The sequence below is a fragment of the Augochlora pura genome, chromosome 4, assembly GCF_028453695.1.
Source record: "Augochlora pura isolate Apur16 chromosome 4, APUR_v2.2.1, whole genome shotgun sequence".
NCBI classification, from domain to species: Eukaryota; Metazoa; Arthropoda; class Insecta; order Hymenoptera; family Halictidae; genus Augochlora; species Augochlora pura.
In genome coordinates this window covers 23,498,292-23,518,195 of record NC_135775.1, presented here as the reverse complement: position 1 = coordinate 23,518,195, position 19,904 = coordinate 23,498,292, and the positions used below count along the sequence as shown (strand labels likewise).

Genomic DNA, 19,904 nt, shown 5'->3' with positions numbered 1-19,904 from the left:
TAATTAATTAGGTGAGTTTATTTAAATTAAGGATAAAGAGGGGGTAAGATCGCACGACCGAAGAGCACGGGCAATTGCGCGCGGGATTGAGCGTCGCGCCCTTGACCTATTCTCGGGCAATTAAAATGAACGAATCCCGGGGACGCGGTAGCGTTAATGAGTTCAATTAAGTGTCATGGAAGCTGCGTGTCGATACGGAATCATTGCACTCAATAAAATTATCATAATTGTCGGCGTAATGCGCCGTCAAGGATCCGCCGAGCGAGATTGTGGGCTACGGTCAATGAGATTTGCATTAAATGTGCAAATTACGGGGAAATTGAAGGCGTTGCTAATTAGAATCAATTGGACGGGACCGCCTGCACGCGGTTTCCAGGTGAAAACCGTTTAACGAAAGAATCCTTCGACGCTATTTACAGTAATTCCGATTCGTCGCGCGGCTGGGCGTGCGCCTGATGTTTCTTAATTAACGCCGGCAACCCTCGTCGTTGTTTTCGGACGAACACGCGCGTTAAACAAAGCGGAGAGAGAGAGAAAACGTCCGAGATAGTCGGCTGAAATACAAGCCGGAGATCTGCGGAGTCGCAAAAGCTGCTGCATAATTAAATTTTGTAACGAGGGTGACGCTTTCCACCATTTTGTAATCGCAGAAGATGGCGCCGGCGATAAGAATTCCCGAATCCTGATTTAAACGCGCGCTGGCCATTTGCATTGAATTTTACAGTGGATAAAACCAGTATGACAAATTGGTAATCACCTTTTTGTAATTAATAGTTCACTCGATGCACCGACATTTTTAATTTTTACGTTGTTTTGTTGCGTCGAGTTTATTTAGATTTTCAAATCATTTTGATTGTAATATATAGACTATACATATACATAATATATTAATTAATATTCCTACCAACATTAATTCAATGAAACAATTTTATTTTGCCAAGTGTAGTTACAAGAGCGTTCCATATTAATTGACAAAGGATAATTAGGAAATCGTTTATGGCTGTCTCCGTTATCATCTTCCAAGTGTCATTCAATTATGCGAGTTTAAGCGAACGTACGCGGTTGAATGTGTGCTACGTTCTGAATATTTTTCTATCATCCACGGCTGAGTCAAGGGATTATCTCATGAAGGCTACTTTGATACTATCAGCGTTATTTCTGGCAGCGCAGGAAATGAGTCATTGAAAATACTTGACACCCACAAATCAATTACTTGAAGAAGTTTTCTAGCCGGCGAAACCTTTGGTCGTGCAATTTACTCTTCAAGAGCTCATTGAGCACAGATAAGAGGGTCGTTGACAATGTTATGTGTACAAATGTACGACGTGATTTCAATGATTCGATTCCCACGATGCACTTGTCGCGTTCCCAGGCGACGACTCGGTCATTCGCTGAACCACGCCGGCGAAAAATGTTCATTAAACTCTATTAATCGTTCAAGTGACCGATGTTTCACAGCGAACAGGAAATATTGTTATCTATGTTTTACAATACTGTGAAGATTATTTTTTCATTTAGGCAATTTGACAGCTGAGAGTTCTCCATATTGGTCTTATAAATATTGAAATATTAAAATAAAGATCGAAATATTGAAATATTAAAATATAGATTAAAATATTGAAATATTAAAATAAAGATCGAAATATTGAAATATTAAAATATAGATTAAAATATTGAAATATTAAAATATAGATTAAAATATTGAAATATTAAAATGTAGATTAAAATATAGATTAAAATATTGAAATATTAAAATATAGATTAAAATATTGAAATATTAAAATATAGATTAAAATATAGATTGAAATATTGAAATATTATAATATAGATTAAAATATAGATTGAAATATTGAAATATAGATTGCAATATAGAAATATTACAATATTAAAATATTGTGGTATAGAAATACTGAAATATGAGATATTGGAAAATGAAAATATCGAAATCTCTCAACATTGAAATATCAAGGAACACAATACTTTCTACAAGCAATTCGCCTAACGAATTTAACCTAAATTAAACACCCAATATCCTATACCAGATATCGTAATAACGTTTCAATTTTGTATCCAACCGGCAAATGCAACCGTATAAAATCGCTCTAGCAGCTGTCAAAAATTGACGGCGAGGCAACACAGATTTCAAAGGAACATCTACCACGCGTATCAAGCCCGCAAGTGTGCATTCGTCCGATGCAGTTGTTCGAAGTTGCAAGGAAATCCTGTTTACACAGACGCGTTTAATTCTTCCAAACATTCGCTGTATTCGATTCTATTTCGTACACGGTGTATTGCGCATCCGATCGACGGACCTAAAAGTCGGTTTTCGACGTCGCACCAACGCGAAGAAGATTGACGCTGTAAACACCGCGCTAAACGCTACAATATCGTTCCGTGAAAAAATCCATCGACCACGAGAGAGAGCCCCTGTTCGGTTTCGTCACAATGGACGGGACACGAGCGTCATTTACGAGCAGAAACGCGTATTTATACGTATTGTAATAATCTAATATTAGGATCATGGAACTTAATCACCTTGGGTTTCAACTCCGTTTTGAAATGCCAACTTATTCTCAGCGTGTTTGACCTCATTGTAACTTGGTAAGACTTGAGAGACTATGCAACTAAAATCAGTTAACAAACTCGATGTCGAAGGCGCGTAATTGCGCGCGGGAGAGAGACGTCTTACTTCGCCTCTGCTTAAAATACGACTTCGACGAAATGCTGCTCGGATTTCGTCGGTTCTTTTCGCAGACTGCTCTTGCAATTAATAACGCGATCAACAGGTCGGTAATGAAGCTGCCGGCATGGTGCAGCATCCCGAGACAACACGGGCGCGTCTCCGTCGCCTGTATCGGCTTGTTAAAAACGCGACGAAGAATATACTGGCCGAAACGAAGAACATCATTTTATCTCATTCGAGAAAGGTTCAATTAAATATTCCATTAAATATTCCATTAATTATTATATTAATATTCATTTGATTTGTACAGCCTAGAGACAAACAATTCGGCTGCAAAATTGCTGTCCCCATGTTGCCTCGTATCCTTTTACAACTGACAAGGCGTGCTCCATTATCTGGCATCATCGATCTCCGGATAATCATCTTACAATGTCTGCCGTAACGTTGCAACAACCATTACAAAGAGACGGTAACATTGCAGGCGATGATTGAGCGATAGGCAACGACAGAGAAGTAAGAGATGTCAGCCAGTGACGCGATCGCGGGAACGTGTTCACTGATCTCTGTAATCATCTGCTTGGTACACGACGATGTCGTCTTAGGCAAGGAGTAGGAGAGAGAGAGGTCAGAGGTCGCTCTCAAAAGTCGATGCTTTTGAACCGAGGCCGACCCCATGAATCTTTTAATACGTCCCGTACCAAGAAATTCAGCAGCGGTATTTAATTTAATCGTTTATTTCCGGTTCACCGTTTCGTCCCGCGAAAGCGGATGTTATGGATAAAGGAAAGGGTTAGGAGGAGGAGTATTATTATAGCATAATTATTGAGGAGCCCGTTAACCTTTAACCGGACCTACGACCGTAATTATTCAGGCGTATGGTAACATCGGTTGCCTTATTTATAACTACATAATCGAAGTTATAAATAAGTACAATAAATTCTGCATTTATTGCATATTCGTGAAATGCAATGTTATTAATTTATTTCTGCCGCGAGGAAAAAGTTGTGTTCATTTGAAATTCTATACGATTTATCTTTTTTTTTGAATTTATAAAATGATTTATGGGAATGTAAGAGCATAGATTACTCGAAAAAAAAGTAAATTAAAATAATGAAATGATCCTTTGAAAGTGAATGAAAATGTTAATAGTTGCCAGCAGTTGTTTTATAGTTCTGAGAAAGGGAGAAACAAGCAATTCCATATCTCACATTCGCGTTGCAGACAACCTCGTTTCTCCCCGTGCAGTCGCAAGAGGGTATCAACTTATGGGGGTGCCGATTCTATCTAACAAGGGGGAGAGATTGCAACTTTAATCGGGCGATAAATTTTGCCGGTAAGACCGTGGGGGTGAAAAAGTTTCCGGGAAAGCGCAGCCCTTCGGGACGCCCACGCAAAATCGTCTGGACAGGGACTTTTTTGTAACCGGTACACCGGTTCCCTCGGCTCGAATATTTCCAAAGTATGTTTTCCCCATGAAATAATAATCCCAGTACGGACTGGTCAATTTTCATAAAGAACCGCATCGTCTAGCCATAAAATGTAACGGGGGGATGCAAAAGTTCGAACGAAGACAATTATTTACCTCAGGGTATAGCTAAGCTATATTTCTAAGTATATTGCTGGGCAATGAATAAATTTTGTTTTAATGAAGTAATGATTTCGAATGTTACGTTAATTTATTGAAAATAACTCGATGATGGTAAATTTACTTAATTTAAAAATCGAATTTATGATTGGGAACGATGCGGCTTTTATTTCAACCCCCTTTTTAATTATGGAATAAATTGTTGGAGAATTATTTGCACTGAGATCTGCAGTTATGAAAATATTACGATAATTTAATTTTATATTGGAAATATAATGTTTCTTTTAAACTGTATAAATGTGGAATATTAAAGATTAATTCGTTGGTAATTGCAGCTCGAAATTTGTATGCCTTTGTAATTGGTGTACGCGAACAATAGAATTATTAACAATAATATACGTCCCCTCTGGCTTCAATTAAGTAATATTATTTAATACTATCCTTTAATCAATATCCAATATATATATATATATTCGCGAACACCATAACCTTAACATTATACAATTAATAAATTCGTTCAAACTAGTCTGATATTCAATTGATAATCAGATAATTCGAATCGATAAAATTAATTAAAAAAAAATAATTAGTATCAGAGATAAATTACAGAATAAATTGTCAGTTGTTAAAGTAAAAATAATTTTAACAACTACCATTAAAAATGGTGATGAGACATTATTAAAGCTCTTACCTCGCCAGGTGCGCCAGGGATCTCTAAATTGCATCTAGAATCGCGACACTCGAGAACAATTCCGTTCCAAATCGCTCCCCGGTTCTGGTCGCGAAAGCTGTCTATCCGGGGGCATAGTTGGTCTTAGACAACGGTCGCGTAGGCAGACGCCGTCTCCGGCATTTCCCATTCGAGATCCCCGGCCCGTGGATCGCGCGTGGTTTTCCCCGTGCTGCAGCCCTTGGGCTCCGCGTCAGTTTTCCCCCCGTTCCATTTGCTGCGGCTACCCCCACTGGGAGAATTCTGCTCCCGCTGCGAAGCCGCGGACCAAGTAGTCAGTGTCGGGCCGACCGGCAGCGTGTGTAGGTGGTGGTAGGAGCCACGTCGAACCCCGACGGTTTATTTCGAACGGTTACACCGGACCAAATTGGATAACCCGGCGACCGCCATCGGTGACTCGTACAATTCCCGGCCACGGACGATACACCTTCGCGGACGATAAATAAAAAAAGAGAAAAAGTGCCACCGGCGGCGTTGAGGTGAGTGAACGAAAAATCGCGAGGCACGCACGCACGGCGGACCACGTGTCGTTTGCTCCTCCTGTTGAACCGATCCGCCCACGCGCTTCCCGCCGCTTCCCGTTTCCCAACACCTGTCCGCATCTTTGTCTCGATTTTCCACGGCCGGCCGTGGGTTTCGCATCGCGCGTCGCCTTTGTTCTTCTACGCCGTTTTCTTTTCACGCCGTCGGCCCGCCGCCGCGCCGACTTTATTTTTGATGTCGTCGGGCGGGCGACGGTTCCCTCCCGTGCTCTCGCCTCTTCTCTTAGCTCACGTGCGTCGCGACGGAAACCTCGTTTCGCTCGTTACGTGCCGCGTTTTATCAAGCGAGACCGTCCGGAGGGCGAGACAAGGGGCGAACTCTTAGGGCGGCCGCCTCTTAAAGTCAACCCCTTTGGCGAGCCGCTCGCGCTGCTGGTAATCCGTCGACTCGGCAGCTTTTTCTTGCGATCTATGTGTTTCGGGGGGGTGAATGATTGTTATTGGACCAGTTTAGGGAAGCGGAGAGATTTTAGGTCAGGGGTAGCTAGGAGATCGTCTTCGGAGCGCGTGCATTTTCAGCGAATCGCTCTGCTCGCGTTGTGAAATATCGCGATGCTGTTACGACCGTGATCGAACGGTTTAAACCTTTCTGGCGGCTGGGAAATTCATCGTTGTTCGTTCCACAAGGCGATTGTAGGGGGTTGCCATAATTTCGCGGAAGTCGCGAGCTGATTGAGAGTGGCACCGTCAGATTAGTTGAAATGACTTTCTGATTCTTTGTTTCTAGTTGCTGATGTAACAATATACCTAGGAGAATTTTTACGTAATTTGTGCATATCTTAAAATTAATATAATTAGTCAAGAATAGTTATAATGTAAATTAAAACGTGATAGAAAATTAAAAGAATATAGTAATGTCATATATACGAATATATGAATACTAATATATCACGTATGCTAATATATTAATGTATATTATTTTAATTTCACATTATGCTTTAACATCAAGATATATACTTTATAAAAATCATTTGACGTTATAAAATCACTGAAAAGTGTTCTTTCTTGTATAACTATTCTTCCATCGCCACGCTCGAATTTCTTCCTCGTCAAACAAACGATTTTATTCTTCACAAAACGTCACCCTATATTTTAACAATTCTCGCAGCTCTCAGAAAATAATATTAACGTTAATGGCGCAGTCTTCGTCCCGTTTTCGGAAATCTCTGCGTGCCATAAATGCATAAAATTCTCCCCGGCTAATAACGGTCTCGCTAGCGAAGGGTTATCTATATTCATCGCAGGCGGATGCTTACTGTAAAAATTGAATATTCATAAGCGCGAAATAAAACACGAACTCCGCCGTTGAATAATATTCATGTTAATTGCACCGGATTCAAAGTGTCTCGTCACTTTTCCGGCTCGATGCGATATCTACGCTTCTCTGCCGTTTAATTCGCGCGGAAGATGGGGACCGTCTGCGGGTTCTCAGCCGAAAAGAAACCGGCGTCTACCGCCGATCGCAGTGCACGATCTCATTGTTAAACATGCGGCGAATACTCCGGGGAAATTAACCGTGTTACAACGTTGGTGCCCGCGTTCTACATAAACGGGGAGATTTTATTCGCGTAATCACCTTCGAGCTGCAAAGGTCGGAGTACTAATTAGTTATCGCTCCTTGTTTGCACAGATTGTTTCATTATCATTTCGTCCTTTATCGCAAGGAAACAGCTAATCCACGTTCGACGAATTTTTAGAGCAGCTTTTAAAGAATTTTACCATTAATTTAATAAATAAGAAGCAAAACGAGTAAGCAGTATATTGTTCCTGTATTGAACAATCCTCTGGTTTAATATCGAATTTACGAAGCAATAAACCTCGTCGATTTCCTTATGGAATAAAACATAAAATAATTATCGCGCAACAAGTAAGACAATTATTACTTATAAAATAAAATAGATAAAATAAAACAGGTGCAATAAAACAAGCGACTAAATTTAAATTAGAACCAGAACAAGTTTCCAATATATTCAAAAATCTTCTGATTTAATATCGAATTTTCAATGTAATAAACTTTGTTAATTTCCTTATGGAATAAAATATAAAATAATTATCGCGCAACAAGTAAGACAATTATTGCCTATAAAATAAAATAGATGAACTAAAACAAGCGACTAAATTTACGAACTGTCTACCACGGGCTCGCGAAGATTTATAGTTGCGTGTTGAGCTCGTTGCAAGACCAGGTAGAACGAATGTTGCAAGACCAGGTAGAACGAATGTTGCAAGTGCACGGAACACGTACTGTCCACGAACGGTACAAACGGCCGCATATAGTTGTCGGACAATTTTAGCGGCGCAAATAATTAAAATTACATACACGCGACGCGCGTTACGCCGAGCCGGAACTTCGGCGACTGTTTCTCGAGCTCGGAGCCTAGAGGGGTGCATCATATTCATTATTTATAGCCGCAAAATAATCGCGCGGCGACGGCACGATAGAACGCGCGTATTGTGGTCGATCCACCAGCCCGTTGTCCGTCCAAAGCACGCTTTAATTAAAGTCAGCTAATTCGGTTGCGTCTCCGTCGTCGTCGGCGGGGGACAATTCATTTCCAGTTTGAATCGCGACGCCGCGGAGAGTTGCTCGAATTCAATAGAATTCGAACGCATCTCCTCCCCTCCCCCCCGGTCTCTACTTCATACACTGTCGCAACGGCAAAGTTCGCAGGACGTATCGCAATTCGGCCTGGTCGTACGTCTCGACGTTCGATCGACCGAAAATAGATCGCCGCTTTAATTGAATAATAACGTTAGAAGCGGATTCCCGTGTTAACGCCGGTGGATGTATCCGGAGTCGCGGAATAATTCGTCGGTTCTCGCGGTTTCGGGTAATAACAAACGCGTCCGCTCCCCGAGGCTTTTAACTAATTGAGGCCGCGATACCAAGGAGATGTGATTAACTTAACCGAGGCGGACGCTACGCGGGGGGGACAGTCGTAATTTTAATCAAACACCTGTGCTTCGAACGCCTACGCTTCTCTCTCTCTCTCTCTCTCTCTCTCTCTCTCTCTCTCTCGTTTCCGCCGGTCTCGATCACGTTTCGTCGACGAACTTACCCCACCCCCTCGTTTCTTCCTGGTAAGAACGAGTGGGGCCATTTAGTCAGTCTATAAAAGCGCCGGTAATTTCTAATCGAAACGAAAGCTAACAATAGATTTTCAGCTTCTACCGCGGCCGTCTAGCCGGCTATTGTTTGCCGGCACCGCGGACAGTGTTCCCCCGCGATAATTAACGCCCTCATCGCATGACAAACAACAGTTTCGCATGTCACCGTTTGCCTTCGCAACTTGTAAATTGATCACGGGGTTGGTCTGGAAATTTTAGACACGCGCACGGTCGCCGGGTTCAATAGTCGGTGCTAACCTACCCCTGCAGGTCTGTTACCAACCCTCCGCGTAATTTTCCTCGATGCATTTCGCGAATCTTGTCGTCCGGTCGGTGCACGGGATTATTTGGGAGCCACGGGTGGCTCGCTTTCGAAGATTAAAAATTATTGATCTATGTATCAGAGTCATTCCCCCCCGCGAAGCCCCTCTGGCGAGCGTCATTATTAGATGGAACGTCACGGCAGTGCATGATAATCACCCCCCGGCTGCGTTCCGGCGTCGGCTACAAGACACCACCACCCTCCGTGGTTCGGGAAAGCCCGGCGCAATTATCAGCACGCGTTGCCACCAATAGAGATTAATTGCGAGACGGTAATTTAGTGTCATCGATTTTAAGCTGCTGAGAAATTGCCTCGAAGGTCCTTGGATTGTGCATTCGACTGCAGTTTTGGGGGGCACGAATTGCTTGTGGTTTGCGGGGTCGTATTTCACGGAACTATATTCTATTATGGCGTGGGTATAGTATACTATATTCTACAATATAAACAGAAATAAATTAATTACTATAAAATTTATTCATATCAAGATATCAGCTAAAAAAGATGGGTATAGTTGGTCACCTGACAAAATAGGGTAGTTGTAATTTAAAATATTATTAAAAAGACTAAACGAGTTGAAAAAGGTTCGCCTATTATTCTTAATCTATTAAAAATATTAATGAAACAATAAACTATAAATAAATAATTTTACTGCCAAGTTTATTACCAAGCGCGACAAAATTCTTTTACACGCCTAATTGCGACAGACACTTTTGCCACGACGTAACAATAAATTGTTACAACGTAAGCGAACACGTTAGGGGAAGTATCATACAACTTTCCAGAACAGTTTCTCAACTTTCAGTCGTCGGTTTCACCGGCAAACACGAAACGTATCAAATTCGTGCCCACGCGGCCCTATCCGATGCGGAAGACCATAACCGAAGTGCATAATGCACGTGGCAGCTTTTCACCGTCCCAGTCAAATTCAATAACAATCACGGTGGAACGGCATTGACACGGTTTCCGTCGTTCCTATAGCAGAATTCGGCCGAAATTTTACAGAAGTTCCCGTCACAAAACGAGAGTCCCCCAGCGATTTCGAGAGTCGAGAACTCTTTCAAGGATTCTCGTTCAAATTTAGATTGTTTGCGAGCTGTCTCGATCCTATCTCGATGCATTATTCCGAGTTTCCTCGATTTACTACTAATTAATGCTATTGTCTATTAACTCGTGGTAGTTCAGATTAATTATCGGCAAACTATTCTCGTACGAGCAAATTAGCAAAGTTCTTGTTAACGATCTCCTCTTGATTTAGCAAACATTATTATTATTATATTTACTGCGAGGAAGTTCTTCCCTCGCGCAACTTCGATCATTTTAAGAATCTTCGAAGTTTCCCGGGCTCTCTTGATCCCGATTCGTTCGACCATTATTACAGTTCGTGGCAAAGGTCAATGTTAAGAAGAGAGAGAGAGAGAGCAGGTAATAAGCGGAACGGGCTTCGGGAGAAGTGGGCATCGTTATAGTTCTTTATGGTTCCTTGCTTTTTAAGTTCAACGGCCACTTGAAACTTTTAATTGCTTCTCGATATGGATAATAACGCAATAACCAGTACGCCCTCAGGAAATGCGTTGCACATTGGACCCGTATCAATTTATTAATTCACTCTCCAGAAATCAGCAATGCATCGACCACAATTTTATTTGCAAATAATGCTGAATTGTAGAGGTTATAGAAATATATTTTTAAATTGAATTATAGGAGTTATTAAAATACAATTTTAAATTGTATACGATTATAGATGTTTTAGAAATTAATTTTTTGATTGCTGAGAAATCTAAAAATTGTAGGAACACATTTCTCAATTCTACAGAATTATAGAAATTACAAAAACACATTTGTCAATTGCAGAGAATTATAGAAATGAAAGAAATTCATATTTTAATCATTCAGAGTTATATAAATCGCAAAAACAAATTTATCAATTGCACAAAATTATATAAATTGTATAAACTCGTTATTAAATCATACGCGATTGTATGAATTATAAATCAACGTCATCAAATCATACAGAGTTCTAAAAGCAACAAAATTTATGCTTCAAAATCGTACGAAATAAATTAAAATAGTACCAAAAATGTTGTAACATCGCTGTAAAATTTTCACAAAGAACGTCGAAAACAAATCGCGACGGCGACGCGTTCAAGCGAAGATTCATGTTCGCGTACTAATTTTACATGCGCGTATCCCGACGCGCATCGCATAGACGCGGATGCCAAAGAGCAACCATAAATCCGACGTTACAACCCTTACGGTGGCGACAGCCCGCGCGACTTTTACGTTCGAAGCGGCAGACAAAAAGACGAGAGCTTCATCCGCCCCGAGGAATCGCTGGGTGGCTTTATGCCGTCATTAGGGGCGGGGACCTGCATCCTCCTCCCCCCCACCCCTTGAAAAATAATGAGCAAGAAAACGCGAGGAGATATAGAACGGCGACACCATAAAATTGAATAAACCTGACCTAGAATCCCGGCCGGCGTGAAACCGTGGAACGAGAATGACAGCCGAACACCGCGACACGGAACAAGAACGGGTAACCGCATAAACGAGCGAACGTAATTCCGCGCGTCTTGTCAACAAATAAACAAGAGCGCAATTTACGCGACGCCCCAACATCTCGGAAAGAGGAATCCCGTCTCGGGGGGGCGAGGCTGGCTGCGTGCGGCGGTGTCGGTGTCGGCCGCGTGATGAATCGGCGTCGTCGAATTGTTTTTCGCCGGGCGATCATTCATTCCGGAGCGGACTCGGAAACGTTGAAAATGATTGTTTGCCCGGCCCGACAAATAAAACAAAATATTTTACGGAGGCCCGAACGGGGCCGAGCGAACGGAGACAGCGCAGCGAGGGAGACTACCGAGAAATTTGGCATCCGTTCAAAGCCATAGTTAACACGCCCACGCGGCCGATCTTCATTAATCAACGATCAAGCTTTATTTCGTCTACGGGCAATCGCGCAGCCGGTTGCGAAACCCTGCCTGCTTTTTAATATATTCATCGATCATTTGTTTAAGAATATTTTCGGCCGCTAACGAATTCCGGCGCGCGACGACGACGACACGTTCGCTCGACCGACGCCGAAAGACCTCCATGCATTCCACCGCGTTTGATCTTCCCCACCGGATCATAAATTATTCATTTACGGTTTTTCGAAACCCGATCGCCGAGTCCTTCGGTAGTCCTTGACCTATGGCATCCGCGCGGCATCTCCGCCGTCTCTCCGAACCGAAAGGATTCCGTCCTCGTAATGCCCCGGCAATTCCGTTTGTTATTGTTCACCGACGTTCGCCGCCGCGGGCGCAAATTAATTTCCATGCTTGATATCAAACGCAGCGGCGGTAACGCGTGTCATGCTCGTGATCCGTTGTTTACACGCCCGGAGAACACCACTGACAGATTTATCCACGGGGTGGTTCGCGAACGGGGGATCCGCGTTCTACGCGAAAAACCGTGCGACGGTCGCGGCTCTGGTCTCTTCTCCTCTTTCGTCTCCGAACGCAAAAATATCTGTATTTTTAGGTAGTAAGAGCTGCGTACCCTGTGCGATTATTTGGTGCATGGGTGGTGCGTTTCAACCCTTTGTATTCGAAGCAAATTTAAATTCTAAACTCAAAGAGATTTTTCTAAGCCATGGTATTTTGCACTGTATTCTAACCTACAATATTTTGCATTGTATTCTAACCTATAATATTTTGCACTGTATTCTAACCTACAGTATTTTGCATTGCATTCTAAATCACAGTATTTTGCATTGTACTCTAACCTATAATATTTTGCATTGTATTCTAAGTCACAGTATTTTGTAAATAATTATGTAAACAAATCCGATAATGGAGAAATTATTTCGCAACATCGACAATTTTTAGCGGCGCCTCGCAGTCACCGCTCGAGGGTAGAGTATTAATTATCGCATAAATAATGCTTCATGTATTTTTCATGGAATTCGATCTCTATAATTAAGTGACTATTCAAACAGATCGATTAGTTCGGGGTAATCGATGTTCTATTGAAGAAACGGCTCTCCTTGCTGAATGAGTGGAAATCACCCTGAATATTCTCCCTTATGGTCGCCTTTATAAATAGACCGCGGATTTTATGCATTTATTGCAGAAACGGTAATTGAAATTGAAAACGATGTGGGAATATTATTAAAACGTCGATACGTTATTATCAGCTCACGTATTTAATTATTAATTATTAACTCCCCGTTGCGACGGTCGAAGACAATTTCTATCCACGGTCTAGTTATAAATTGCACAAGTTTATTGTTCCATGTTCCATTTACATTGGCGAGGATAATATTTATTTTGCATAAAGATCCACCGTTTGGTCATAAATTGGACAAGTTTATTGTATCATGTTCCATTCACGTTGGCGAAGATAATTTTTATTTTGCATACAGATGCACAGTTCTGGTTGTAAATTGCACGAGTGTATTGTTCCATGCTCCATTTCATTACCTGTTATACTTTCTCCGTGTTTTATTAAACATACAGTACTGTACAAAAGTAGCGAAAGCAGCAGATCTTCATTTAATTAATTATTAGAGCAATAATTTCATCGGAAGCCTTCGCAATGTTATCGGTTGAATTATCGGTACCAATTCCCCCGATTCTATAGCGCGCGGAGTAGCTGCATCATCCGAACTCGTGCTAGCGATCGCAGAACCCCTCCCCGCTCGGTGATTGCTTCTGTCCTTTCAACGTATCCCCCGATCGATTCGGCTATGCAACTTCGACTTCTGTTATTTAGTCGGGCATTGAGTCGCAACGTGAACATTCGGGAAAGAACGGATTGGACCGGATCGAGAACGGAGAAGGGACGGTCGAAAGAAAAACTTCCCCGCGGTGGACACGGACCGAAATTGTTTTCGTTCCCGACTCGTCGCGGACATTGCAAGATGCTCGTGGACAAGAAACAAAGCCTCTCTCATTGTTCGGGCGACTTCGAAATTTCTCAGGACCGATCGTGCCAGAGAAAACGAAGCCGGAAAACGCCTATGTTTATTCGAGGAGAGCTCCCCGGCTTTTTGGCTATTGTATTTATACCGGCCAACCGAAGCGGGGCGCGCTGCATACAGCGGTCTTTAAACACGCCCCACGGTGATCTGGAAAAACACTTTTTCGGGCCAAAACTCCCTTTTACACGTTTGTCATTTTATTCGGGATTTAAAGCTTGCGCTGGCGTGATTGGAAGTTTTAGCATTGAATTTCTATTTAATATCGTTGCCTGGCTAATAGTTATATTATAATAATTATTTTATTATAGTAACGAAGGATTGGCATGTTTTATAATAATATATCAAAAGTTAATTAAAAATGAAAAATTAAAGCTTGCGCTGGGGTGATTGGAACATTTTGCAAAAATTCGAACGAAGTGACGAGTTCTTTTCAGGAATTATTTAACAGAAGTCTTGATAAATATTTTTTAGCAGAGTTCTTTGCAAACAATGATTTTGCATAATTCTTTGCTAAGATTTCTCGATAGAATTTCTTGTAATATTTAGTAGGAGTCGTTTGTAATTAGTAGAATTTTCGGTGAAACATTCTTCAGCATCTTCTTTTGTAAAATTGTTTGCAAAAGTTCCTTAATAGAGTTTCTGTAAAAATATTCTGCAGAGCAGTTCTTTGGAAGAATTCTTTGCGAAATGAAACGCTGTTGCATCTGCAAAATTCGAGAAGAATTAATTTGAGAAAACATCGCCGCACTCGGCTTCAAACATCAAGGAACACGTTACGACGATTTCCATTGTCATCTTCGTTGTTCGTAGTATTACAAAGTATTTCAACAACTACGTGCCACTCGAATTTATTTAGCAATATTTAAATAGCGTTAGACAGTGCCACCGTCTATTTGGCAAAAGGACAAAACCGTGTCTCGTTTGACTAATATTTTCGCGACCCCGCCCTCTGTATCGTCGCTGTCATATCCGACTCGATGTTACCTTTCCCCGCGTTAAACAATTACACCGGCGAATTCCATTGTCGCCCCGCGGACTAGATTGAAAAGTCGTAACCAGGTTAATCAGCTTACCTGCGGAACGGTCCCGCAGCTATTTTTACCGCTGTTTTTACCAGCTCGGAAATATTACCGCACCGGGGCGCGGTTTACGGGGGCGGTAAATAATAATTGAAATGCTTGGCAGTGTTTCTCTCGCTGCGCGCGCCTTAAACTCCTGCGCGCAAATAAACGGTAACATTATTACGTTAATGCAGAAACCGCGGCGCGGAACGATCGCGCACGTGAGCGGTCAATTCGGTTCTCACGCGTCCGTGACTAACCGCGCGCGGCTGCGTTATTTAACCAATTGTTTACACGGGCAACACACGATTCTGACACAACGCTGTCGGGTACGGCTAGCAATTTTTGCATTACCATACCGTTTCCGCAAACAGCTCGCGCTCGTTTCAAACAAATCCGGGGTTCATCCCTTCCAAACGCCGCGCGGATGGAACTTGTTAACGCAGTGCCGTGACTTTAATCCCACGATTCATAATTGATAGAATTTTCCAGCGAGCACTTTACAGGAGTTTTCTTACACGAATTGTTAACGCTGGAAGTGCTGGATTAGTGTATTTATTTTATTTATTCATTTAATCCTCGTCTTTCGGCTTTCGACTTATACAACTTTGTTACGTAACTATAGACTGCACTGAATTACCTGTACTCCAAAAATAATGGTGGAAACGAGATAAAATTGTTCAGCTGTCTGGAGATTGTTAAGGTTTAATTCTAGTTAAATTTATTCTATACTTGCTCTGTATTCTGACATTTATAATATTCGTAATATTTAAAAATATTCATTATATCCATAATATTCATAATATTCTTAATATTCAAAAATATTCATAACATTTATAACATTCGAAAATATTATTGTTATTCATCAATATTTTAATATCCTAACAGGACTAGTATACATTGCTTTACGTCAATAGAAATATTGCTAATCATCATTTAATTTAAAGACACGCGTTCCGAATAATTCCAATTTTAAAAAATATCTCAGAAATATTAAAATAAGTCTGAGAAATTATTCGACGGCTTCCATGTGTCTATGTTTGAGCAGGGAAAACCTCCTCCACCCCTCCGCGTAATCTGGAGCACCTCGCGCAGTCGAATGAACCGGGCCTCCCGAACCCGGACCATAAATTCGACGTCGTCGACGATGGGACGGCGAGATCGAGCGATTAGGCCGAATTAGCCGTGCAGCAATCGTTATTTAAACGCGACGTAGCGCCGTCGATGCGCGACGATAAGACGCGTCGATAAAACGTCGCGGTCGACGGTTAACGGTGCGCTGGCTGGCGCGCGTCGGCGTCGTTTCGTGCAATTGTCGTAGGTCGTCGAGAAATTATTTAAAAATACATCGTCGTCGGGAAACTATTTCTGGCCGAAGACTGGCTTGGCCCGCTCCGCAGTCACCGTACGCTTCTCGAGTCTCGGTCGTTTTGGGTTGTGCCGGCGACTTTACGCACGCGATCCTCTGCATCCGACACGTGTGTAGCCGGGCACCGCGCCGGCGTTCGACACGGTGTCAATCGCCTATTAACGTAACCCTGCCGTCTCGATTTACCGGCCGGTTACGTGTGGATCGATTCGTCGACGAGCGTACCTGTCAACGCGGCGAACGGAGTCCCGCCCATTCTTTCCGCGATCTCGAAATGGAAATGACGATGCGCCGCGACGCCCGCGATGCATCCCGTCCACGCGCACCTGACGGCCGATCCGGGTTGCCACGGAGGCTGCGGAGAATTTTTCATAAATATCTTTAACGATTGTCTAACGATCCTGGTTTACCAGGAAAATATTATAAAAGCACTGATTCTTAGAGAACGTCGATTTAAGCTGGCTACGCGTGAAAAACGTATTCGCATGTTGGTGGCTTGGATTATTTTGGTTTTGCTGTAATTTGTTTAATAGTGACTCAACGTAGTAGTATAATATATAATTTGGTAATTTAATAGTGCAATAGTAATTTAGTAATTTAGTGATTTAGTGGTTCAGTAGTTTAGTGATTCAATGATTTAGTAATTTAATAATTGAAGGACAATTTAGTACTTTAGTCATTCAATAGTGATTTAGTAATTTAATAATTCAACATAGTAATTTAAAAGAATAATTGCTCCATAATAGTACTTGCTAAGGAAAACTAACTAGTATAAAATAATAAATAAGAAAGAAATATCGAATTTATCTGCTGCACCCCTATCTTCAACGATTTTAATATAAATTCATCACATTAATCAAGCATTGAATAAAATCCGAAAACTAATTTAACATCTCACCTAAATAATTACAACCTCGAACAATAACTATCATACCACAATTTCCACAGATAGAAAGCTTGAAAAACATTGGAATAATCCGAGAAACGTATTTCTACCTCTCTGCGCGAGCAGAGAAACAGGAAATTGAATATTTTCTTCCGTATCCGAGCAAAGAGACACTGCATAATAGACGAAAAATAATGTAACATCCACTGCCGCCGTCGCCGCGCGGGCGCGCACCCTCTTCGGAAGCTTTCCAGCGCATAAAGCATCGTTCCGCTGCGATCGGGGCCGAAGAAAAGGGCACGCGGTATCTCCGCGTTTTAAAAACATCGTCGCGTAACCTGCTCGCAGATTGAACTCGACATTTTCTCAGCCGCATTTAAAATCGCGATTCCCCCCTCCTTGATGCGCTCGCAATAAATCCGACGGCGGAAAGGCCCGGAGTTAATTTCTAGCCCCGGGGCGACCAATTTGGAATTTATTCCGGCGCGGCGAAGCCTAATCATTTACGGCTGTTTCGTGTAAATAAATCCGCTAATTTTGGCGCTCGTAGCGTAATCATCGACCGGGGAACGATCTCTCTCTCTCTCGTTCGCGGGACGCAACAGAAAAGATTGTTCGATTTTCTTTCGGCAACTTCGTCTCGCCCACGTGTCTATTTTAAAGGTGTAATATTTTCGTACTATTTCTGTCTTTAATAGCACGGCAAAGCGAGAGAGAGAAGGAGAGAGGGTGGGGTGGGGAGGAGGCAAGGAGAGAGAGAGAGAGACAGCAATGGTAGAAAATCGAATTTCTTCGGGCGGCCCGCGTTTATTTACTTTCGTTCGATGCTTTAATGCTCGGCCAAACGTATTACCATTTTATTTCCATCGAAAAGCTCGGAAAATTGATACACTCCGCCCGATACCTGTGGAACTCTTTTTTTTTTCTCTTCTTTTTTTTTTTTGTCGAACTCACGCGGGCCAGAGCAAATATTTATCGGCCGCGCCGTAGCATCGGTATCGTTGTGTCCAGGTTTATAATTATGGCCCGGGCCCGGCGATTCCAAACCGTGACGTCCTTCCGCCGACGCGATTATTATTCTTTCCCCTAATTTTACTTCGTATCAACAATCGTGTTTCTTGAACTCCGCCGATATCCCCCCGTATTTATTGATCCCGAAAGTATATGAAGTCCACGGCGATCGGTGTCGACGGAAAAACTCAGCATCTCCGCGGATACCTCTCGACGATCCGCGCGCGCGCGCGTCTCTTTGTTTTAACAGTTCGCCGGTGGCTGCAAACTTTCGGCAAAAACACTCGAAATTGCAGCGATTGCGTTACCGAATTACTCAACCGAGAGACAAAGTTAATAAACTGTTACTACGGCGCGCGATAAATAATCGGTGAAACGAGATTATCGCGTCGCGTAGATTAATAACAATTACAGTTTTAGAGGCGTACTGTAGAATCATAGAACAATTTTTTCGCGATGCTGTCCACTTCCAAATTCGAGTTTTGCCTTAACAGAGGCACCACCAAAGCTGATACAGGATTTTTTTCGGCCGATCTATTGAATTTTAAATGAAGGGGTGGAAACAATCCGAACTAGTTACTCTTTCATAAAACCGGTTCTGTTTCATATAAATGGGGTAAAAAAATCGCACGACGATTTTCGAACGGTCGTTGCGAAGGGGAAGCTTCGCGATTGAAATCCATGGCAAATTTAGTTAATAGAAAAATTCACCAGCGATTTTATAGACGATTGAATCTGCATAAAATCGGGGAAGAGCGTCGAGTTTGCATCCCCCTATAAGAGATTAAAAATTGACAACGAGAGTCGTGTCATCGATACGCACTTTACCTCGATGAAATTTTTAGAGGTTAGAGTTTGTTTTATTGTAAAAATTCTCTGCGCGTTCCAGTAGTTACCGAATCAAAATGGCGGCCGATCGGACGGATTTCCTTTCCCATATTTCTCAGCGCGAGAGCATCCCTCTATAAAAGATTAAAAATTAACGATGTGGTTATCGTCAGCAACGTGCGCTTTACTTCGATAAAATTTTAAGAGTTTAGAGTCCGTTTTATCGTAAAAATTCTCTGCGCGTCCTAGATCGTGCCATACCAAAATGGCGGCGGATCGTAAGCGCGCGGCCGATCGGACTGTACTTCCTTTCCGATATTTCTCAGCGCGCGGGATCCAAAGAGAATTCGGTCCCGGCGTTCCCGGCGAATTCCGGTCCACCCAGTAGATACATTTTATCACTTTTATTTTTGCCACCTTTCGTCGATGTTCCGTTTGGTTCGTCGACCTGTCTAAAACGATCCCGAGGCCCGGTCTCGTTGTCGTCTGACCACCGTCGACTTTTCTACCGCGAAGCTTCCAGAAAACCGTTGCCAAAAATACAACACGATGCACGGGACCGGGGGAGGGGCGGCCGTCCGTTCGATCGCCGATCGTGTTATGATCGGCCGTTACAGTGCCGGTCCGTTCTCTGTCAATCAATCATTGTTTTCGTTAATGCGATCCGGTCCGCGGGTAAACAAACCCCGCGCAACCGTTGAAATTCTATTCCGAAGCCCCGCGGTATTTCGACTTGTTTTCGGCGCGTCCGACACGAGAATAGCACCGGCAGGGAATTTAGGAAGGCTATACCTCGTGTTTCGCGGTTATATTTGACAGTAA

At 42.5% G+C, this 19,904-nt stretch overlaps 1 protein-coding gene across 1 annotated transcript in view; it reads left to right on the top strand.

Moving 5' to 3' along the window:
* Positions 1-5,288: 5,288 nt before the first annotated feature.
* LOC144469068 (uncharacterized) overlaps positions 5,289-19,904 on the top strand; it is a 40,875-nt gene continuing 26,259 nt past the window's right edge. The window contains exon 1 of the mRNA XM_078178968.1: positions 5,289-5,477. The gene's annotated coding sequence lies outside the window, so the exon portion shown is untranslated. The remainder of the gene's footprint in view (positions 5,478-19,904) is intronic.